A 24,944-nucleotide genomic window follows, 5' to 3' on the forward strand; every position below is an offset into this window, starting at 1 on the left:
CTCTGTTGCTACCCACCTATCCTTTCCTGGTTCACATACTAGGATGCCACTCTTCCAATTTAGTTTCATTCTCTTTCCAGCTCATGTTTTTTTAAAAAGCATTTCATGTATTGATTTTATATGTAATTTTATATGCATTTTACAATCATGAAAACATATATTCAGTAATAAAACTTGCCTCTAATGGTCAAAATTCTCCTCTTTGATTCACAGGTCAGAATTTTGTTGCATGTTTAGAATAGTCTGCATTGGCTCCTCCACACTGCAGCAGACAGAAGCAGAGAATTCTGCTCTGGGCGTGAAAGTCATCCCTTTGCAGATGGACAGCACAAAGCTTATGCATCATTTAAGTTCTCAAAAATAGGGGCTAAGTAGAAGTTAAGTGTTGCATAGACCTTGTACTGACCCTGCACAGGGGTAAATTTCAGCCTAGAAGAGCAATCTCCAGGGCTCTAGGCCTACAAATGTAAGTATGCAAGAGTTACTCTCTGTGTATTCTTCTCCACTTTCTTAAACCATATTTCAATATTGTTTAATGGGCTTCCCTTCCTTCACTGAGTGGGATATAGGTGAGTGTGGTTTGAGATTAAGGCTGGGAAACAGGAACTGAAACAAAGTAGTCCTCTTTTGGCAGGTGAAGCTACCTGTCACCAGGTCTAGGAGAGGCAGCCCTTGGTGTGAGGGCTTTGGCTGCATGTCATTTGATTGGGTTATTTTAGACAATGTATTCTCACCCCATTCCTTTGGATACCCATGATGCTACAATTGCTTTCCCTATAGCTTCGTTTTCTCTGCTGCCACATTCTGGTGCTCTTATCAGACTTGTTCCAACTCCCCATTAAATCCATAGGAATATTTCCAGGGATTTCGATAGGAGCTGGATTGGGACCATTTAAGGTACAAATCTACATTCCATAACTAGCACAACTCCAGTTGACTTCACTGGGAGATTTACCTGCAAGCTGGTTGCAGGATCAGTCCCCTTATTTCTGCTTCTAGGTGCAATCTCTTAGAGCAATCATTGTGTTAGTTTTGTCAAAGTGAGCATCCACCACTGAGCATATCAGTAGGCACCACTCAAAATACAGTATTTGCTATTGGACTGTGAGGGTCCAACTCTGAAGCCTGTACTCAAGAAAATCTTCTATTGATTTTAAGGAGTTTTGTGTGGATGAGGACTTCAGAATTTGAATTCCAGTCGAGCAAGTCATCCCTAATCAGCAAAACGTTTAAGCCCATGCTTATGTCCCAAAGCATGTACATAAAGTTAAGCACAGGCTTAATTGCCTTGCTGAATAGGAATGGACTGAAGCACATGCTTTAATGCTTTGCTGAACTGAAACCTTGGTCCAATTTGTGCAAGTATAGAAATATATCAGAATTACTGCAAGTACCTGAGGTGATGATTGTTAGTTCTTATCGACTCCCACTGTATGATAAAATCACTGTTGCCCTGCAGTTTCTTTACAGGCCCGTATTTACTTACGTAAAAACAAAAATAAAAATTTGTCCTCATATTTAAATTATTAAGCTCTGATGCTTGATCTTTGTTGTTCTCCATCCCTTTCACTTGCTTAGATCCAAGTTAGTTTTAGCTCAGTTAATTTTCTCTCTGGTGAATTTTCCCAACTTCCTTTTCCATTTGAGATCTTTGTGACTGCATGTGGGCGATGACCTAGCAGTAAAAATAACATTGTGATTAATCATTTTAGCTAAAAGAAACATAAAATCAAATGTAACTTGTTTTTTGACATCTCCGTACTTTATTGTAGAGAAGCATGTGAATTAAATTAAATGCACTTATGTAATTTATCTACTGAATGTGATTCTTCAAGATCATTTGTTGCATGTGATAATACAGAATCAATGTGGCTTGCAGGAGTCATTCTGTGCTGTGCACAACATGAGCCATGGGTCACTGTGACAAGTGAGCGTTTGCGTCCTTTGGTTTAGTATTTAATGATTTACATCATTGTTAAGACTGAACAGCACCACAGCATCATGGAGTTATTGACGTGACCAGAAAATGAGATGTTTCCAGAAGTACTGTAAATAACATTAAATTACTTCTGCTAGACATGGTAGTTTATACTTCTAGTGAAATCAGTTTAATCAGAATGTTGTATAAAAAAACCAGATACATCCCCTTGTTTCCTCTTGTTTTTTCCTACCCCCCCCCCCCCCCCAGATGTTCTGGTTTAACTTGGATTTAAACTTGGAGAGTGGTCAGTTTAGATGAGCTATTACCAGCAGGAGAGTGAGTTTGTGTGTGTATGGGGGTGGGGGGGATGTGAGAAAACCTTGATCTAGGCAGGAAATAGCCCGACTTGATTATGTAAAGAGTTGTCACTTTGGATGGGCTAGCACCAGCAGGAGAGTGAATTTGTGTGGGGGGGTGGAGGGTGAGAAAACCTGGATTTGTGCTGGAAATGGCCCACCTGTTGATCATTTTAGATAAGCTATTACCAGCAGGACAGTGGGGTGGGAGGAGGTATTGTTTCATATTCTCTGTGTGTATATAAAGTCTGCTGCAGTTTCCACGGTAAACATCTGATGAAGTGAGCTGTAGCTCACGAAAGCTCATGCTCAAATAAATTGGTTAGTCTCTAAGGTGCCACAAGTACTCCTTTTCTTTTTGCGAATACAGACTAACACGGCTGTTCCTCTGAAACCAGATACATCTGGCATCACATTTTTCCTGTTAGAAATAATGATTAGCACTTTTGTACTGCTTTTCAAACAGATCTCCAATAGTTTCAAAAAATTAAGAAATACATCTGATTTCCACTTTTTGCGAAGGGGTCAGAGTTTAAACTGACTTACCCAACATCACTTACTGAGGCAAGAATATAATCCTGTATTTACTCCTAACCTCACTTTCTAACAACTATTAGACTCATAATGTGATGTACTAAGTATACTTTAGGAAAACATCTGTCAAGCTCTCCATAACAAGATTAGAGCTTTAAATTGGGTTAGTCAGCATGGTCCATTTAACTCACCCAGTTGGCTTCTTGTTTTGAATCACAGTTAAAATGAATTTAAAAGATGCATCCATTATGATGGAACACAACGTTTTTGGAAATAACTTATGTGCTTGATTTACAAGTCCAGACAAAATCTTCTGCTGGTCAAAGCTAAATATAGATATTTGAGAAAAGGGTGGAGTAAATAATGTAGTGTCAAGCTCATTAGTGTGGAAATAGCATTGAAGATGGATGCCATCCTGTTCAACTTTGTATTAGCAGTATCCATTATTCAATAAATTATTAAATTAATAGACAGACAATAACAATGAGTTTATGTCCTCATTTAATTAATTAATGAGAAGGAACTCAACTCATGGTTATCTTGTCTATAGATTTAATAATTTATAGAATAATAATTTATTGATTCCCCACTATTTCTACAGGAGATAGAATTCTCTTTCAATAACCATCCATTATTGTCGGAAGCTATTATTACTAGGCATTCTGGTAGCGTTTTATGCTATAATTGCAAGATAGGCTAATTCTTCTGGGATTTCCTTCTAATGTTGAATCTGAAACACAATAAAAACTCTAAAATAACCTTACTGCTGCTCAATCTGTAAAATGACCTCTGAAGAAATGAATATGTGAAGGGGGTAAACGATGTTATGTTCTATCAGTTTGAGTAGAATTCTTTGGGCTCCTTGTTGATTTATTGGTCTTTTCTAATAGAACAAAGTGTGGAGTCTTTTTTTGAAAAATCAGTATTTTTATACGCTTTATCCAAAGCAGAAAAAAATTGTTTGCAAGTCAAAAATATTTTTTTCAGTCAGTGACCTGGCTTGTTTTGAGTTGCTTTTTAGATTGAATATGCAAATTGTGAAATACTAGATTTAATTATTAACATGTAATAGCCATTCTCCCAATTTAGAATTTTTTATTATTCACATAATATAAAATTGTTTTAAGAAAAATTACACCTTTCCTGCCTTTTCTTTTATAGAGAAGTGTGTGATAGCTAGTTAAAATTCTTGATGTGTCTCAATTTAATTATAATTTTAGATAAAGTATTTTCAAACAAATAATGCTATTAGAAGTTTGTTGGATGCAAATTACTGTTTCCTTATACGTACCTACAAGGACGGAAAGGACTGGCGGTGAAAAAGTGTGTTCTCTGTCCAGTGTGACAGTTCTCAAAAGAGAGCACACTAAAAGATGTAATCTTAAAATGGGCCCCTAAACTAAGTGAACTCAGAAGGAGGATCCCACTTAATTCTGCAACTTTCAGAAGAGGAAACCTCTTCAACAAAAAGAAGAGAGCACTGCTCCATACTGTGAAATACTTGGAAAAGAGGTATAGAAGTAAGAAGGGTGGTGAGAAGGAGTGGGAGGTGGACAGACTGAGAGCAAGGGGGAGAGTTGTGGCTTTAGATGCGACATTATAACTTGGTCCAGCAGTGAGTATTGTGCTCCTGGAGCTGGTCGATGAAGTCCTGTTGCTGTTTTAGGCTCCAGTTCAGGAAAACACTTAAGCATGAGCTTAACTTTAAGTCAATTTAAAGTCAATGGGATTGAACAGTTGCTTGAAGTTAAGTACATTCCTAAGTGTGTTCCTAACTAAAGACTAACATGGCAGCTACTCTGAAACCTAACTAAAGACTGTGTTTTAAGTTCATCCCTAGCCAGGAACACACTTAGGAATGTGCTTAACTTCAAGCAACGGCTTAAATCCTATTGACTTCAAGTTGACTTAAAGTTAAGCTCATGCTTAAGTGTTTTCCTGACTTAGGGCTTTAAAGCACCCTCCAAAATTGTTTATAGTTGCATTGTACTGTACATCTTGAGGCACCAGAGTAGCTGCCCCCACAAGAATCCTTCATCTGAAAGGATTCCCTTTAACATCTGGAATGGTGCACAGAAATGGGATGAAGGTAAATTTATTTAACTCTTATTTTATTAGCTCATTTTTCTGAGTATCCCTTGGCACCCCGGTGTTGTAGTCACTAATGAAGAGACACAAAGAAAGATTTTTTCCCCCCAAGGACTAGGCAATGAATCACCTTAAAAGGATATTGAGCATGTTTGCATCAAAAAAGTGACATTTTAACTTGGTTCAGTTATTTTAATACTGTAGTTAATAAAAACATGTAATTTAAAGATGCGAGTATGATGATGAAATAATAAACACAGGATATGAAGTATTTTAGCTAATTTTTAAAACTTCTTTAAGAAACAAATTAACTTCTCTCATAAGTAATGTTGTACACCATATATTATTAAGTACACAATTACTGTGTAACACAGCACAGCTATAAAATATTTAAATAGCTTTTCACTAATTGTAGTTTGGCAAAACTGCAAAAAAATTTCATAATTCAAGCATTGTTAATGCAATGAAGTAATTCTTTGACAGAGAAAAGGTGAGGTAATATCTTTTACTAGACCAACTTCTGTTGGCAGAAGTGACAAGCTTTTCAGCTTCACAAAGATCCTCCTCAGGTCTGCAGAAGGTAACTAGAGAGTCCAACATAAATATAAGGTGGGACAGATTCTTAAGCATAAGGGATTCACACATGCTGTAGGAAATCACTAAAAATGAAGTGAAAATTTTTAGCAGGCAGTAGGGTGGTGTTACAAATTGTTGTAATGAGTCATAAACCCAGTGTCCCTGTTAAGTCTATGGTTTCCAGTGTCCAGCAGAGTTATGAATTTAAGTTTCCGAGGCTTGGCTTTTAGAGGTGTTGTTCAGGTTTCCTTTCAGAATGAGGACTGACAGGTCAGTTATGGAGTGATTGCTGTGTAAAAAGGGTTTGCCCAGGGGTGATGGGTGGGCGGGGTGGGCGGGGGTGTGTGTGTGAGAGAGAGAGAGAATCAAGAAAGTAGTGATTGTCTGGTTTCACCCACCATTGTTGTTGGGGAATTTGATGCACTAGCTGAGGAACACCATGTATAGTGACAGGCATATTTAGGAACCAGGAATCTTGAAAGAAGTGTCATAGGGAAGGTGGTATTGATCACTGTAGCAGTGGAGAGATGTCTGCAGGTTTTGCATCTATTGTTCTGGCAGGGTCTGGTGCCACTTTGAGTTGGTGTGTCCTGTTCTGTAGGGATCTTTCTTCAGATGATGAAAGTGGCAAGGTGGAGTGGTTGTTCGAAGGCCAGAAGAGAAGATTTATTTCAGGATGTGGTCCCCACTGAATAAGGTTGTTTAATGATACTACATATGGGGTATAGTGAGGAGTGGCAAGTGACAACTAGGGATGAGTAGTCAGAGGGTTTCTTTTCTTTATTGAAGCAGGTTCTCCCTAAGTATTTGGGTGGCCTGTTCCATGATGCAAATTTACTTCTCTGGTGGAGTGTCCCTGTTTAGTGAAGGCAGTTCTAAGCATGTTTAGGTGTGTATCCTGGAATTTCTCCTTGGAGCAAATTCTGTGGAATCTGAGCGCCTTGCTTTGAATAACAGATTTTGTGATATAACTGGCGAGGTTGCTGGATCTGTGGATGTAAGCAGTGATGATCCAGGGGTTTCTTACATATAGTTGTCCGCAGACTTCAATTGCTGAAGCTGATCATGATGTCCAGGATGTTGATGCTGGTGTTGGAGTGTTCTAGAGCCAGCTTAATGGATGGGTGGTGGCTGAAATCTATGAGGGAGTTTGGGTAATCTGTCCAGCGGATGAAAGTATCACTGATGTATCTCAAGGATATATGGTTGGTTTTATGGTGCATTGAGCAGTGCTTTAACTATATCTGTTTGAAGCTGTTATAGTTAAAGTTATACAATCTCAGTGTGGATGAAGGTATATTGGGATAAAGATGGTTATACTGGTATAGTTTATTCCTGTAAATTTAGGAGGGAAAAGCTATAATGTCTAAGGCATCATTACATTAATATAACTGTATATCTTCTTACTATATGTTCCGTTCTATGCATCCGATGAAGTGGGCTGTAGCCAACGAAAGCTTATGCTCTAATAAATTTGTTAGTCTCTAAGGTGCCACAAGTACTCCTGTTCTTTTTGCGGATACAGACTAACACGGCTGATATTAATAGGTTTCAGAGTATAACTGTGTCAACAATAGGGATTATACCCATTTAGCTCTTCCAGTAAAATATCACATCCTTAGCTGAAACAGTGAAATGAGTACAAAAACTATTTGTAGACTAGGCCTAAATCCCTTTTCAAAATTCGATTTAAGCCCCTAAATCACTTAGGTACTTCTGAAAATTTTATCCTGAATCCTTGACACAAAGTGAGAAGAGAGAGCAGTTGATCTATAGTGCTTTGAAGTTCAAGGGAGCCTTTCCATTGACTTCAATGGAATTTGGTTGGGCTCTTATTGTAAAGAAGGACAATAATCTTTGTTACACAAGTTAAGATTTGTCTCAAAGTTAACTGATCATTCAAAATGTGTTAACAATATATTTATCTCTCTATATATTGCTATATCAGATTTATAATTCAACTCCTATTTTGACAAAGCAAATTTGGAGTCCAAGAGAGCAAACATTTTTCTGTTCTGATTTTGTCATAAATTGCAGCCGATTCTGATCTTTTCTATTACTGATGATTTCTCTTACAAAGAACGTTCCTTGTGTTACAAGCATAGTATTTACTATTGTTTCTAAGGGATTTATTCCTGATCATTTTTGTTTTCCACAGAGCACCACATCTAGAACACTATTTATTTCATTTTCCATTCTCCCAGTACTTCTCTCTGCAATCCAGTCAGTGAAGGAAGGGAAATGCAGTTAGCTGTCAGGTTCTGCAAGGCATTACCTTTCCGTGGATGAGAGTGGGGCACAATATAATCAGACCCTAAAATGCCACTGAGGTACAAGAGTAAGAGCATGCAGTATGTAGGGTATGAAGTGACAACTGGACCCTTTAATGTGACTGGGAGACTGTTTCCCCTTTATCAGGTACACTGTTAGACAGTCCAAGAAGCCAAGCCATAAACGGGTTCAGGGCCAGTCACAGTTCGGAAGAAATTTGTACTAAGGAGAGCCCTGCACAGGGAAGCTAAAGCAGCACCAGGAAACATTACTGTAAGTGACTCTTACGGACTCCATGCAATAAAATTGTATTCAGTTTCTGAAGCTTTCTGTGCTGTGTATTCTCTCCCACTCCCCATCTCATCCACAGTGCAGCACATACACACACACACACTTTTTTACAGTTATACACCTATAATTGGCATGTTCTCAGCTGCACATACTTTTCTTGAAGCTGAGGTTAATCTTCCTTGAAGGTTTAGGTTTACTCCTGTTTAATTGTGCTCAATAAAATTCTTCGCTGTAACAGAAAATCACATTGGAAATCAAGCTGTGATAGTCAATGTAGATTACCCTTGACCTGCAGAAAAATTCCCTGGAAAGTTTTAAAAAAGTGTGTTACCACAGAATTCTGGGTGTACTTAATGTTCGTTTTCAAAATGCTTGAACAACGTCAACAGTAGGATTGCTTGTTGCTTGCAGAAGCGTAAGAGAGATAATATGCACTGTGTCTGAGTAAAGCCTTACTGATTTTTGAAAACCTAAATAGGTGAAAGCTTTACGAAAAGCTTCTTTTGTATCTCATCTCTCCTCATATATGTACAGTGTAAAATATTAATTAATATGGAGCTCAAACTATCAATAATTCATTTTAATGAGTTGCAGGCTCTTGCTCTGGTTTGTGGATCCTAGGAGATTTTATATATATATATGTATGTTAATTCTCAAACTGAATATAGCAGGATACCATATTATCATAGAATATCAGGGTTGGAAGGGACCTCAGGAGGTCATCTAATCCAACCCCCTGCTGAAAGCAGGACCAATATTTATATATTTAAATATAGTTTATATTTAAACTAATTTATTAGTTTAAATATAAACTGTGGCTAACTGTATGTACCTTGTTCTGAAGGTCCTGAGTCATGGCGGGCTCAAACAAGCTGTCTTGTTTCATTTCATTTTACTGAAGACTATGATTGTCAGATTTAGGTATACTAGTTCGCAGCACAGACATGCACAAGAGGATATGAGCACAAAACAAGGGGAAGGCATGTTAGATGACTGTCCTCCTGAGTTGTGGCATTTTGCCCTCCTTAGCACCAAAACAGCAACTGACAGCCAGACCAGTGGGTCAGGAGAGGGTCCCTAGAACATATTGCTGAGGTATATCTGCTTGGATGGGTGGACCACTCACTCTTCTTTTCCTGTCACACACAGAGTCTACTTCTGGACGGGTGCTGACGAGGCCCCCAGAGCAGTGGGTCCTGGAGTTAACACATTATGGAGATGAATGGGGCTGATTAGACCTCACAGAGCAACTGTTTCAGGCTGGCTGCAGACAAAGGCAAATATCCTGCATTGGTTACTCTTGTTTCACACTTCCTTCACAATCAAGAAACTTACGTAGACACTTTCTTTATCTAACAAAAGCAGAAATCCTGAGATTATTGCACAACTCCAGAAGTTAGGGCTTTTGCTAAGGGACTATAGAGTCTATATACTTATACCCAGGCCTGGAGTCAAGGGTTATCTTAAGAGAGATAGGCTTTCACTGTATGAGAGTACAGCTATTAAGAAGGGAAATAGCTACCCAGTGTGAAAAGTAACTCTAAATTGGAGACTGTGTTCACCTATGTGTTTGTATATCACAGGCTCTGAACCTGATACAATATAAGTAATAGTAATAATTAAAAAATGATGGCCCCACTAACGCTGATCTGATATTCTTATATCCTGCCTGGGAGAATTAGAGAGAAGGAACTGCTGCCCATCTTAGCTTTTCAGACAAACTTGGGTTGAGAGCAGTTGGGTAATAAAAAAAGCTCACCTTCAGATCTCCGACGTTCCCTTTCTGCAAAGCAGTACATCCCAAAGCAGTTAGCAAATATTAGAAATAAAGAGGAGTGAGCCCTGTGGGGCACTTCTACAGAGGCTTCCAATCCCCCTGACAACAGCAAAGACAGCAGTATAATCCTGAAGTTGACCTGGGCATCCGGACGATTTTCAATAAAGCTATGTGCAACCTGATGTGTCTGCAGGGATCATCAGGATAAGCCCACCATAACTGCCCGGAATCTGTGTGCTTAACATTGAGATGTGTTTTTGCTACATTGGAAGATCACCAGTGACAAGGAAGCAGGTGCCAAAGGAGCCATGTAAAATAATTCCTCGTAAGGACAATTTATCCACAGAGCAAATTCAGTGCAGAGAGGCAGAATATAAGCATGTTCACAGTGTCTCAGCAATCTCCTTACTTCATTAGTTCAGTATCTGTGCCTCACTGCCAAGTGTGCAGAACTGTACCGAGCTCTGGGTCCACTGTAGCAAACAGAGAGCAACAGAAGTGGGCTGGGTTGGGGAGGTGGGAGAGAAACCTAAACGAAAATTGATTTTTCTTAGGAAAAAGAGCCCAACTTCCCTTCCTGAAAAAAGGAACTCTATTTTTGTTATATCACATGATCCATCCATCCATCTCAAATGCACTGAGTTAGCACTCAACATCTCAATGAAATGTGCAGTACATATTCCAAACTGTGTGCCACCCCCTGAAAGTTTGTTTCATTAAGGAAAACAAACCTCTTATTAAAAACAGCTAACATATAGCATTTCCACTTCAAAAAAGCCTTCATCTAAAGGACAGCAACCTTACTGGTTAATGACATGCGTTGTGCATACTCCAATAAATCAGATAAATGTCACTTACAAGTCATTCTTTCTAACTTTTAATTAAAATACAATTTTTTTCTTTTTACATGCTTGAGTATCCTCCTATTTGCAATGCTCTGAAAGTTTTTGCCAGAGAATAACCCTATTAAAGCATAACATTATTTTATACTGAAAGGAGCAATCAGAGCACAGGGAGACCATTGGCAAGTTGTACCGTTGTTTTAGCTCTCTCTTGTGCATGTATTCACCAGGAACAGAAGAAGAAGAAAAAAAAGAGAGACCAATTACTAAACAGGAGAAGAGGTGAAGATTAGCCGTTTCTTTTGGATCTTGGCTTCTTCTCTGGGCCAAGTGTTGCCCTTTTGACAACAACTTCCTTCACAGACTGACAGCTCAGTACTGCTCTCTGCTGCCTGCTTGCAGCTTTTGCAGCAGCAGCTTTTAACCCAGCTGTGATAGTGAGGAGAGAAATCCACCGGGGGTATAGGAAAACAAACAGATAAGCAGATTCACTTCTCAATCGGTTCAGATAGCTAAAATTAAAGCCAATTCTCCCTCCCATTTTTATCATCTTTTATATCAGGGTTGCACTTTGTATTAAACTTTTTCTCCTTTTTGTATTATGCAAGTGCTTTCTATTTTGCAGTGTTTTTTATCTTGCAGGTTATACACACCCATCTGGAATTAATCTTTACAAGAAGAACGCCCCTCTAATTTCACACATTAACTACACTGTACATATTTGCTCCTTCTACGCAGTACCATTTTTGTCTGAATATGAAAAACGTTCGCTGACTTCTTGCTGTCAAGGTTCCAATGAATTAAAACATTAGAAATAAAGCAAATCAGAGAGTCTCCAAAAATCAGGGGAACTTGTGAGACAGCACAGAGTGAATACATAGGGGATGGCTTGTTCCTGTTTCTTAGCCTGTGAGCTAATTGAACTGGGGCTCCGTTAGCCATCACTCTCTAGGAAGAAGTTATTACAGAAGCTGCTTTACGCCACTGAGCTTAGCAGTATTTCTGGAGGCACAACTGGTGCTTTATTAATATCCTTGACACAGCATGAGGCATTTGGAATAAGACCACAATGTTAGTCTCACCCCATCAATTATAAGGGAAATCAGCTGTATGATAGCTGGCAATGTTGCTCAGAGTCATTTTCAAGTTCCTCCCAGCAAAGAAAGGAAACTAAGCAGCTCATAGTCTGGAACAATGGCCTTGGTAGTACGTTACACCTTGGTATCAATAGCAAATGGAGGAAAGCTGAGGTATAGAATGGTAACTTCGGGCTTTTCCTTAAGTGGGCACTGGTGAGCTCCAGTCTGATCAAATAAATACCATGCCCACTAGTGAAGCTGACAGATCTGCTGTTAAAAGATTTAACACTACTAGCAGCAGATAGGGATACAGTGCACCAAAATTAATTTCTACATTAGATGGCAAAGGAGGTTGAAAAGGAGGGGCACCCGATGTGTAGACTATGCTTTCATAGAAAGTGGCAGCTCCCCCCGCCCCACCATTTAAAAAGACAACTTTGGGAATAAGCTAAAAATTGCACAGTCCCTTCTTCTTCTAGACACATCTAATTTGTGGTATGGATACAAATGGCACATTATATATTAACTCAGGTGGAGTAGGAAAGTGGGTCCTACCCATCTAATAGTGATGGGCATCTTGCAAGGGAAGATCACATCATTATATAGGGAAAAATGCTTTGCAGGCTGTTGAAAGATAAACTTGAGTGCCATAATGGAAGGGTGGCTTTGTGGCTAAGACACTGGCCTAGGCTCCCAGCTGTGCCACAGACATCCTGTGAGAGCATGTTCAAGTCACTTCTCTGTAGCTCAGCTTCCCACCTGTCAAACAGGGACAAGCCCACACTCCTTTGTCAATCTTGTCTCCTCAGAATATATAAGCTCTTCAGGGCAGGGACTGTTTTACTACGTGTTTGTATAGCACCTAGCACAACAGAGCCCTGATCTTTGTTGGGGCTTCTAGTTGCTATTGAAATGTAAGTAACTAACATGTCATCGCCAATCAGAAATATTACTTAATTAAGATCATTTTGATTTTTGCCTTTCCTTTGCCAGCAGATTGCACTCTTTCAAAACTCAAAGCCAGTCATAAGGGGTTTCAGGCCTCCTCTGGGACTGTGATGGCGAGGATTTAGGACTCAGGAAAGACTAGATAAGCAAGAAGTACTGTACACTATAGTGGTGACAGTGAAGGAATTGTTGTGTATTCAGGGGGGAGCGTGGATTTTTCAGACCATTTTGTAAGTCTCCTTTCAATTAGGGCTCATCCCAACTCTCACTGAGGTCAATGGAAAGTCTCCGGTTGAGGTCCGTGGGAGCTGGATCAGGCCCTTTAGTAGGCACATGGTTTTGTTAATTCTGCATTCTACCTTTAGGAGTGGTTATTACAAAATGGACTTCTTGGTGGAGAATAAGTACCATCTGCTTCATCTGATTCCCATCAACATGTTAGATTTGCTGCTTCAGTGAATGAAGTTACCATTAGATTTTTTTTAATTGCCTACCTGATGTCAACTTTATTATTTCCATATACACCATGTGCAGCAAAAACATTATCACAATGTAAAAAACATGTTGCAGAGGTATAACTGACTCATATTATACATGCAAGTTTTATTATTGCTGTTACTAGTTAGCCAAGAGTGTAAATCCCAGGAATAACATAAGGAATCCATCAAGCATGGTTCATATTACACAGTGATAGTTCATTCTTTCTAACAAGGCAGACACTGTTCAGTATTAAATTATGATGTTCAGATGCTGGCCTATGGTTGTCCGTGCCTGAGTTTGAAATCCAGCTTGTCTCCATAGAATCTACAGTACTTAAACCAAAGGAAGTTTGGTTCTCCCAGTCCAGTGACACATGCTAAAGTCAGTCAGATGACTTGTTTTGACTTGCACAGGAGAAAAGTACAGGAAAACACGTTAAAATCCTTTGAGTTTATTTAACAGCACTGCCATTTGGGGCTGTTATGTAAAATCCAGGACTGGCAACACAGAGGAAGAGAGAAAAGCCAGGATGAAATGTCTCTGAGACTATCATCTCCCAATAAAAGTGCTCCTCTGGTTTAAACAGATGCACACCAACAGGGCTATGAAAAATACTAAGAGTCCTTTTTAACATCATCTGGCAACATAAGTGGAGAACCAGAATCAAACACTGCAGTTGTGCTGCATTGAATAATTTAGCCTGACAAAGGCTGGTTAACAAGGAACATTTCCAGAGACAGAATGGTTGTAAAGTTACATCTTGCACTGATTTAATGACGGTTTTAACTCCTAGGAGTCTCCAGATTTCTCCCAGTCAGGCATTCCACATGGCACCCTGGTGAGTAACTTTAAGAGAAACCTAGTGAGTGAAAAAGGACTTGTGAATCAGTCCACATAATTTCCAGGGTTGTACAAGCTGCATACATTTATTTCCAATGGATTACAGCGATCTCAGTTTTTCACTGACCCAAAACACATGTGCCAAGAAAAACACCCTCTGAAATGAAACAGGAAGCCCCATGAAGAATTTTCAGAGCTGAATTCCAGCCCATATTACTTTAAAAAGAAAAACAAGCCTCAAACCAAGATTGACAGCCTCTCCTGACACATGGTTCCATCAACCCTAATTTCAGCATGTTAACTTCTCCACGGATTTCCTTACTAGTCTGCCTACTGAGGGAAAGTGCCAGATGTAAGGGGTCCCCGACTCCTCTCACAGCCTCATCAACCACAGTCCTCATTTTCCTAGCCTGGCTCACAAAGACTTATCTAGGGAAGGATACCATAACTTTCCCCAGAGTGGCTCCCATGTGGCTTGCATCCCACACACCAAATGAAAAAACAACAAAGGGAATAAAAGGGAAGTTAAAAGGACTAAGCCATTTTGAGGATAGTTTTTTCACATCCCGCAGCCAGTATAAGGACATATGCTCACAGTTCTTCACACCTGTGGACCAGTGTGCAGCCATAGGGAGTTCTGTGACTACCCAGTTTAACTCCTGGGAGCCTTGGGTTGAAAGGTGGTTAAAAATGAAAATGAAATCACAAGAGCCAACTGGAGGAAAGAACAGATAGAGTATATGCTTTCTACCTGGCTCTCTCTCAAAATCATTGTCTTATTTCAGAGTAGCCATAGGGCTAGTTAGCTGCCTGCTTGCCAGAGGCCGACCTGCTACCTCACAAGTCAACAAACCTCTAACTCACCACCCCTTCTTAAGGTTTCATTTCTTTTAAAAGCACAGTAAGCACAAAGCTTAAAGTGATACCCAAAATGATACTCTTTGCTCTTGGATAGCCAGTCGAATAAAAAAAGCTCCTAGTAACAGTTGTGATGCACTAAGCAAGCAGGGTGAACCCTAAGAAAAATAAACCTTAACACACCAGAGTAGGCACTAGTTATGAAAAGTCACTAGCCCACAGATGTGGAATAAATTTTACCTTTCAATTCCTTAAGCGTGTGATCAATAACTGGTTTACTAGATCCAAACCGACTTTCCAAGTTTGAATATGCTAAAACTTTTAGGATGTTTGAAATCTGGACTTGAATGTAGATACAAATTTTGCAAATAACCTCATCTACATTGCAGCACACATCAGTTAGGTCATTATATCATTTATAAAACCAAAGCACTTAAAATCAAATAAGTAAATACTTAAAGGATATCAGAAATTTTACTCTGCCCTCATAGGAAATATAAATTATTCATTTTTATTCACATTGAGTACAAAGAAATTAATATCCCTTCATTACACAACCAGCTTAACTCTGACCAATTGATTCTGTTAATAAACATTGTTATCCTGAATTCAGTATCAAAATATTTTCTGTTAAGAATTATATTTAGGTGGGAAATATCAGTTATTAAATGTATCAACTGACAGAATTATAATGAGTTTTTCTAGAGAATAATATTGAATATGTTATTTAAATCAAAAAGTATATAATGTTATTGATTTATGGTGAAATTATGAACTTAGATTGGCAACTGAGACTTCTTTCTGAGACTTAGATTGGCAACTTTTTCTTCTTTCTAACCTACAAAGAGAAACAGAAGGCAACACATGTGGTCATACACAAAGGCCACGATCTTGCAGAGACTCATGCATATGTGTAACATTTCTACTCTGAATAGCCCAACAGAAATCAAGCCGGGGTAAAGGTGAAATTATTGTGTCGTGATGAAATATGCATTTCTTTGTACTTGATGTGAATAGATGAATAATTTATATTCATTATACAGACAGTGTAAAATTGATGAGGTCCTTAAATATTCACCGGTTTGAAAGTTTTGTAAATGATGCAATACAAGTACAGAAATATCATTTAGTAAACTGCCCTCCTTCTCCCGCCCCCACCCCGCTTTTTTTTAAAAGCAGAGATGAGGTAATTTGAAAAATTTAGATTCAAGCCTAAATCCAGATTTCAAACACCCTTAAAAATTTAGGGTGTTCAGTGAAATCAGTGGGACGACTACTGCAGTAAACTTAACAGTGTACCTAAATGTTGGCCATAGTGTCCTATTCTGCTACCACTGAAAAATGTAAAAATCTCCCACTGATGTTGTCAAGGTTCCTTCCCCACTCTGAACTCTAGGGTACAGATGTGGGGGCCTGCAGGAAAGACCCCCTAAGCTTATTCTTACCAGCTTAGGTTAAAACTTCCCCAAGGTACAAACTTTTACCTTTTGTCCTTGGACCTTATGCTGCCACCACCAAGCGTGTTAAATAAAGAACAGGGAAAAAGCCCACTTGGAGAGGTCTTCCCCCCAAAATATCCCCCCAAGCCCTACACCCCCTTTCCTGAAGAAGGCTTGATAAAAATCCCCACCAATTTGCATAGGTGAACACAGACCCAAACCCTTGGATCTTAAGAACAAGGAAAAAGCAATCAGGTTCTTAAAAGAGAATTTTAATTGAAGAAAAAGTAAAAGAAAAACCTCTGTAAAATCAGGAAGGGAAATACCTTACAGAGTAGTCAGATTCAAAACATAGAGAATCCCTCTAGGCAAAACCTTAAGTTACAAAAAGACACAAAAACAGGAATATACATCCTATTCAGCACAACTTATTTTATCAGCCATTTAAACAAAACAGAATCTAACACATATCTAACTAGATTGCTTACTAACTCTTTACAGGAGTTCTAACCTGCATTCCTGCTCTGGTCCCGGCAAAAGCATCACACACACAGACAGAACTCTTTGTCCCCCCCTCTGCTCCAGCTTTGAAAGTATCTTGTCTCCTCATTGGTCATTTTGGTCAGGTGCCAGCGAGGTTATCTTAGCTTCTTAACCCTTTATAGGTGAAAGGGTTTTTCCTCTGGCCAGGAGGGATTTAAAGGTGGTTAGCTTCCCCTTTATATTTATGATAGATGTTAATATTGATTTAAGCCTAAATCCAGAGGTGAGCTCATCACTAATGTTTACCAAAAAGCTTTGACTCAGTATCTACAGCATTTTTTCCTCTATACTTGGCATCACTTCTCCCACTTGGCAGATCTCTCATTGCAAGGCATATTGTCTTAATACATCATTAAAGCTATCTCAGCCTCAGGAACCCAAAAGATATATCTACCTTTTTTAATCTTTGTTTATTGGTGGGAGGGGTGTGTGTCTGTGTGTGTGTGTGTGAAAAGAGACAATAAGTTGAAGCTGAAATGAGGAAATCAATTAAAGATGGCAGGAATCCATGAGTAAAATTTGTGAGAATGCACGTCAATACAAAAAACAAACCCTATCAATTTCATTATGAATATATTAGAAAACTGCAGCGAGTGTTTTTTTTTTTAAGTATGAAATCAGTAATTCTATCCTTTATCATTATAGATTATAATGACATGACTTAGGTACTGTATTGGGGAGATCTAATTATCAACTGATGAGTCGTACTATACAATTTTGGCTGTAATCAGTCATGTTCTAAATGGAGTCCAAGCTACATGATGGTAATTATCCATTGTGGACGGGAGGACATGGTGATTTATTTTTCAAAGTGATGGTGCCACCTGATATGTTCACGAAAAGGCTGCAAAAAGAGTTGGCTGCAGGACAAAATGTTTATACGGTGTGAAAATAAACTACTTATCTACAGGGCTAGCTGAATAATAGTAAACTATGCACTTTTATCCCCAGCTCCATGCCAATGTATTATAAAGTTCCCATTTAACACACTACAAATACACACTCACCTCCTTCTCTCTTTCTGCCCCGCTAAACATTTGGCTCCTAAAAAGCACAAGGCCCAGCACATCCGTGTACTAATACTGAAGTGCAGGCTGTGGCTGCGATCAGTAACAATTGGGAGTCACAATATTTCCTAGTCATCTGGCTTGAGAATGTACAGGCACTGCCATTGCGATTGGTGCCTCAAACTGCCACCCCTTTGCAAACCTGCACAAGGGCCAACTATAGATCTGGCCTTATATTACCTACATTTTGTAATACACAGAAAGCCAGGTCATCAGCTGGTATAGATTCATCAATTTTATTGGAGCTAAATCAATTTACAACAGCTAATGAGCTGGTCCATAATCTATCGCCCACTTTTGGGTATGGTTATGAACTCAAGAATATTAACATTTGGCATCTCTAGGGTACCTCCATTGGAAGAACTCTAAAAATGTTTATATTCACTAATAAGTAGAGAATTTCAACACCTCTATGAGGAAGATGTTATCCCCATCTTACTGATAATGTAGCAAACCTGTAGGAGTATTAGGAATTGATATCTCCACTCCCTTTCTTGTTTTTCTAATGCCAGACCATATTTCCACCTCTTTTAAACAGGGAACGCTGCCTGTGTGACCTTAGGCAAGTCACTTAGTCTCTCTCTCTCGGTTTCCCCATCTGTAAAATGGGGAAAATAGCATCGGCCTACCTCCTGGGTGTTATGAGGATAACTACAATAAAGGTGGTGAGGCTCTCCTATGCCACTGTAATAGGGGTCATAGAATACATCAAAACCCAACATCTTCAGTTGCACCTGGAAACAAGTTGGTGCTATTAGCAAGAAGGGAACCTAAAACGTTTTGTAACTTTGCACTGGTTTGGTTAAATTTGTTGGATGCTCAGCTGGAGTCTATTTTAACTTATCCAGAACCCTTTAGTCTAAAAATTGGCCTACAAATGATATGCAAACAGGTTGTTTCAAGGTATTTTGGCATTCAGCTTCAGGTCATATTTGAAACCAGGCATTGCCAGAGGCATGAAAGAGAGGGTGGGGAGGGGAAATGTAGTCACATTGTTTTCAACACTCAAACAAGTTTATGTTTCAGAGTTTGAGACTCATTTTATCCATATCGGTTTGATCTTATTTAATAAATATAAACTCTATATTGAGTTTACAAAACAGGTATTATTTACTTAATAGCTCATAACAATTTCCAGAGAGAATTTATATTTCACAGATCATTGACTTGATAGATTGTGACAGCTCTTCTGAAGATGTTCTGGTCTACTGGGTCATTATGGACACAATGCATAGCTAGTAAATTAATGTCCTGACTTTCCTAGCAACATTTTTGCTCAAAATATTTTATCACTCAAGAGCCAAATACAAAGTCAAATGTTGTAAGTTTATTTTTAAAAAGCAAGAGCGGACCATTTTCTTGCAAGCCTGTGTGGTTTAAAAGTCATTTTATGAATTATATAATGCAGAAAGTCTTATTTGTGTACTACTAAAGTGGGATAGGTCAGTGGCTCTCAACCTTTCCAGAATACTGTACCCCTTTCAGGAGTGTGATTTGTTTTGAGTACCCCAAGTTTCACCTCACTTAAAAACTACTTGCTTACAAAAATCAGACATAAAAATAAAAAAAGTGTCACAGCACACTATTACTGAGAAATTGCTTACTTTATCATATAATTATAAAATAAATCAATTGGAATATAACTATTGTAGTTACATTTCAGGGCATACTATATAGAGCAGTATAAAAAAGTCATTGCATGAAATTTTAGTTTGTACTGAATTTGCTCGTGCTTTTTATGTAACCTGTTGTAAAACCAGGCAAATATCTAGAGGAGTTGATGTTCCCCCTGGAAGATCTCTGCATAGCTGGAGGGAGAGAACCACTGTGCTAGATAATTCACAGAAAATATAGGATGAAATGGTCCCTGACCCAAAGAACTTATAATCTAAGGCCCAGATCCTGCAGAGATTTGCACAGCTGATCTACTGCACATTTATGAATATTCTCCCATTCACCTCAGATTACCGAATAGTGCACAAATTTTAGTGCTTGGTTCCAGGACTGAAAATTCTTATCCATATGCACATTATCATTTACATAATCAGTCCCACTGATTTAAGTGGGACTACTCATGTGGGTAACACTGTACCACATGCACACGTATGCAGGATCATAACCTAAATTTTAATGAGCAGCTGAACACAGTTCACAATGAGCAGAATGGCAAATGGGAAGAGACGGGATGTGGGGGGGAGGACAAAGGTTATAGCAAACATAAGCATGTGCTTGTTCAGTTAGGATGTGCACATCTTGGTAATTCTTGTAGCTGTTTTATTAAATTAAAATTTAGAAAAATATATGACGATGAATATTATTGACTCTCTCGTGACTTTAAATTGGCTCAACCAGAACTGTTTTGTCTTTCAGATGTTATCTGAAAAAAAATCACTTCTGGAATTGATATCATGTTTTGCCAAGACTCAACCTGAAGCAAGTTTTTTGGCTCAAATTATAAAACACTAAAAGAAAATACGGAAATATTGAGACCTTGAACTGTAGTGATGGTAATGGAGACATTATAGACTGGCTTACATACTGTTAACATAGATTCAGTTGAAATGTATGGACTAATTAAGCAGTAACAAACCCCTGATGAGTAGATTCAAATTCAAAACAAGATATTAAAATCAAAGGAGAAAGGAATTTATTATAGAACTGATCCCTAAGCAGCTGCCTGGGAAGACAGTATGCAAAACATAACTAGTAAAATTTTGGTCCACTAAAATCAACGAGTGTTTTTTCATGGACTCCAAAGGGGCCAGGGTTATATCCAAGGTGCATAGTCACTCCTAATTTCAAAAGGCATACAGCAGAAGTCAGACCAAAAGGGCCAGGCACTCAGGAGTCAATGGTCCATTTTCTTACCACCCAATTTAAAAAAGGTAATACTTTGAACAAACCACTGCTTGGAACAATAGGAAAGGGGAAGGAACTAAATTGTCTAGTAGCCACAAGCAGAAATGGCAGTAGGTAGGAGGTAAGGATACCGTAGAATACACGAAGCCGAGTTATCTGAACTATGATAAATCATGCTTATGAAATTCAGAAGAAAGGCTGAGAGGGCATGAAAGATTCCAATTGTACTATCCCCAGTGCAGGCAGCCATCCCTGGAAATTGGGATATAATGCCTCTCTCTCTAAGGTTTCAGAGTGGTAGCTGTGTTAGCCTGTATCAGCAAAAACAACGAGGTGACCTTGTGGCACCTTAGAGACTAACAAATTTATTTGGGCGTAAGCTTTCGTGGGCTAAAACCCACTTCATCAGATGCATGGAGTGAAAAATACAATAAGCAATATATATATATATATATATATATACACACACACACACACACACAGCGCACATAAAAAGATGGGAGTTGTCTTACCAAGTGGGGGGGGGGGGTCAGTGCTAAGTGACTAAGGTGGAAGTGACCTATTCTCAACAGCTGACAAGAAGGAGTGAATATCAAGGGAGGGAAAATTACTTTTATAGTGCTAATGAGGCCAATGCAATCAAGGTGGACGTCGGCCATTTCCAACAGTTGACGAGAAGGTGGGAGTATCAGCAGAGGGAAAATTACTTTTTGTAGTGACCCATCCACTCCCAGTCTTTATTCAGGCCTAATTTGATAGTGTCCAGTTTGCAAATTAATTCCAGTTCTGCAGTTTCTTGCTGAAGTCTGTTTTTGAAGTTTTTTTGCTGAAGAATCGCGACTTTTAAGTCTGTTTTTGAGTGTCCAGGCAGATTGAAATGCTCTCCTACTGGTTTTTGAACATTATAATTCTTGACGTCTGATTTGTGTCCATTTATTCTTTTGCTTAGAGACTGTCCGGCTTGATGACCAAAGATGTCTAGAAGGACTCAAAGATAACAGTAGTACCAAATGGCTATTTGGTGGCCCACATGAAATAAGTTGGTGGCCTCAGTCAGGTTGCTAATGGACAGTTACTCTAATTCAAATCAATGCAATTGTTTGGCAGGAGAGTGGCAAATGACTGAATGGTTCTGGAATCTAATCTCTCAATCCGAAAGTCAGCCCACAACACTTACCTATGCACAGTTACCAAACAAAACCATAGAGTTTTAAAACAGTTAGCACTTCTATATATTCAAACACTAATTAATCATAATTACACCCTGTGAGGATAAACATCCTTCTTCTCCAGATGAGGAAACTAAGGTGAAGTGATCTGCCCAAGGTCACACAGTGAATGAGAGATAGAGCAGAGTTTAGAATTTAGGACTACAGCTGGTCAAGAAATGGAATTTCTGTCCCATGGGAAGTTCTGATATTTTGATGTTTGTTTCCATCCTAAACCAGGATTAAAGTTTAAAACGTTTAAAATTTTCACAATGAAAAGCTTTCAACAATTTTTTCATGGAAATATTGAAATGATTGTTTTGGGTTTTTTTACATTTTCAGTCACAACAACATTTTGAGATTTCAAAACCATATTTTAAGTGGAAGTTTTGAATTCCCCAGTGGGTGGGGAGAAATCAACTTTTTACCAAGGAAAAAATGTAATTTAGCAAAACCATATTTTCCAATGAGAAAAAAAGATTTTCAATCAAAAAATTTCTGCCAGCTTTGCTCAGCACTTCCTGCCTTCTAAAATGCTGCTTCAGACCACACTATCTTTCAGTAACCTAATTTCTCTGAAAACTTGGCCTACGGGTTGCCAGCAGGTTAGTGTACATCAGTGAAATTAGTCTGAGTGTCAGGAGTGAAATAAAACTCAAAACCAAGGCAGTTTAATCAGCTAAAAGTTATCCATAAATAATGTATACAGCTATTCATCCCAGTCACCCAGCACAGACTTAGTGAGACTCTATACAAATCTTGACACATTTGAATACAGATTTAGGAACATGACCTTTGGATGAGTTCAGATTCTTTTCATTCTGGCCCAGTTTAAACCAGAGCTCTTTTGCTTTTTATACATAAGAGAGGGAATTTATAAAATGGTACTAATTATTTATATACCTCAGTAATGGCTAAGCTTCTTCATCTGTAGGAAAAATGACAGCATCTACTTATTCACCTACACCAACTCCTACTTATTTTAATGTATTTTGGTAAATTTAATTGGCTGCTTAATTTATTATAAGTGAGAATATGGGTGAGTTCAACAGTTAGAAAGAGAGAGTAACCAGCTGAGAGAATGTCAGATTTTGGCTTAGAATCCATAGTTTTATGACATCCTGAAGTAGAGGAGATTAAAATTCACAAGCTTTCAGATTAGTATAGTAAAACAATGGAGAAACACACAATGGAAGAGAGGTCCTCTTTATTCATTTATATGGAATTTAGCCGACGACAAGGACACTGAGTAGAGGTAACAACTGATTTATATGATAGATTTATCCCTTGCTTCCATCTGTGAGTTATCCATGGATAGATTTGAAGTTGTACAAATCTGGTCATTACTCAGAATTATTGCATGTGAATGTACTTCAGCTTATGGGTTGTTATCTTACTGTTCACCTTGAGTGTGAGGTGCTCAGAAAATGCGATTGGCTACCTAAGACATGATATTTTTGCTCTCTGACTATCTGAAATTTAACAAACAGGAGAAGGGCTTGAAAAAAGTCACTGGGGCTTTGATTATTCTTACGAAATGGGTGAGTTACCAGGAGACAACAGGCAGAGACACTGGAACAATTTGTGGAGTGGGAATACGGAGAGCCATTGAACCAAATCGTAAACCCTGGATATGATGGAAACCACTTCAAGCCAGGGGGTGCAGCAGCACCTCTAGTTCCAGCAGTCTATGGAATTTTAGGAAAATGTTAAAAACTTGTTCCTTTCCTCTTTTCAGTAAGGGTACGATTATTCTGACTGTATATGCAAATCCCAGATTTTAAAATACCTGGGTTTCTCCCTGACTAAGGCAGACACACAAACGCAAGATTTATTTCTGTTTGCAATAATTTAAATTTAATTTTCTTGTCACATTCAGAAAATAATTGTTTGTATGTGCATAATCCTGATGAAGGGTGAGGCAGCCAGGTCTTTATTTGACTGCCTTTCTGTCAGACCTATGGTCAAGATTTTTGCACTGTCCTAGCTGCAAGAAGTGCATTTACATACACTTCTGATTAATCATGTTAGTGCCAGGCTCCTGACCTGGGGTTCTGAGAACACCACAGTCCCTACCATGCTGTGCTGGCAAACACTCTTAACCGATATACAGAAGTATTTTGTACATCTTCCAAGTGCATTTATTGAATGTACCCGTCTACATTTTCTGCTGACTTCAGTTCTATCATTAAGGTTCTTGACCATTCTCCTGACCATATTCCAGGTACACAGACAGATGACCAGATGCCTTCTTGGTCCTGTAGTCCTGCCAGATTAGAAGATTTGTGTCCTGATAGTAGCGGAACAATAACCTTTCCATCTCCACCTCACAACTGCTTCTGCCGCTGAAATGTATTTATTTATTCTTAAAAAGGAGTACTTCTTCTGCAAAACCCTCTCTCCTTCCCCTCCCGACAAAGAGCTTTCAAGGCAGCTGTGCAAACACTTCCCTCATTAATGCCCTCCAATACAAGCTCACAGAAAAATGAGACCATCTAATTTTTCAAGAATATTACTGTGCTCAAAATTTTGCTTGCAAGAATGTTCCCCTAAAGTGAATAAATGGGATTGTGAATGCTATAAAAGTGTACTTTTGGTGGACAAAGCCCTAGACTAGGAGTGAGAAGACCCGAGTCCCCTTCCCAACTCTGCCACTGAACTGCTGTGTGACTTTGGGGGCAAGTGCCATTATCCATTCCATTTAAATTGCTAATTCTTCAGGCCAAACCAACCTAATTTCCTTCTTTGACAGGGTTAGTGGAGGAGGCTACCAGTAGTCATGCTACATCTTGATTTTAGTAAGGCTTTTGACACAGTCCAATGTGACATTCTTATATACAAAGTAGGAAAATGTGGTTTAGATTAAATTACTACAAGGTGGGTGCATGACTAGTTGAAATAATTAATTGCATTTAATTTAATTGTAATTAATTTAATAGTAATTAAAGAGTAGTTATCAATGGTTCA

Source organism: Caretta caretta, chromosome 1 (assembly GCF_965140235.1).
Source record: "Caretta caretta isolate rCarCar2 chromosome 1, rCarCar1.hap1, whole genome shotgun sequence".
Classification (NCBI taxonomy): domain Eukaryota; kingdom Metazoa; phylum Chordata; order Testudines; family Cheloniidae; genus Caretta; species Caretta caretta.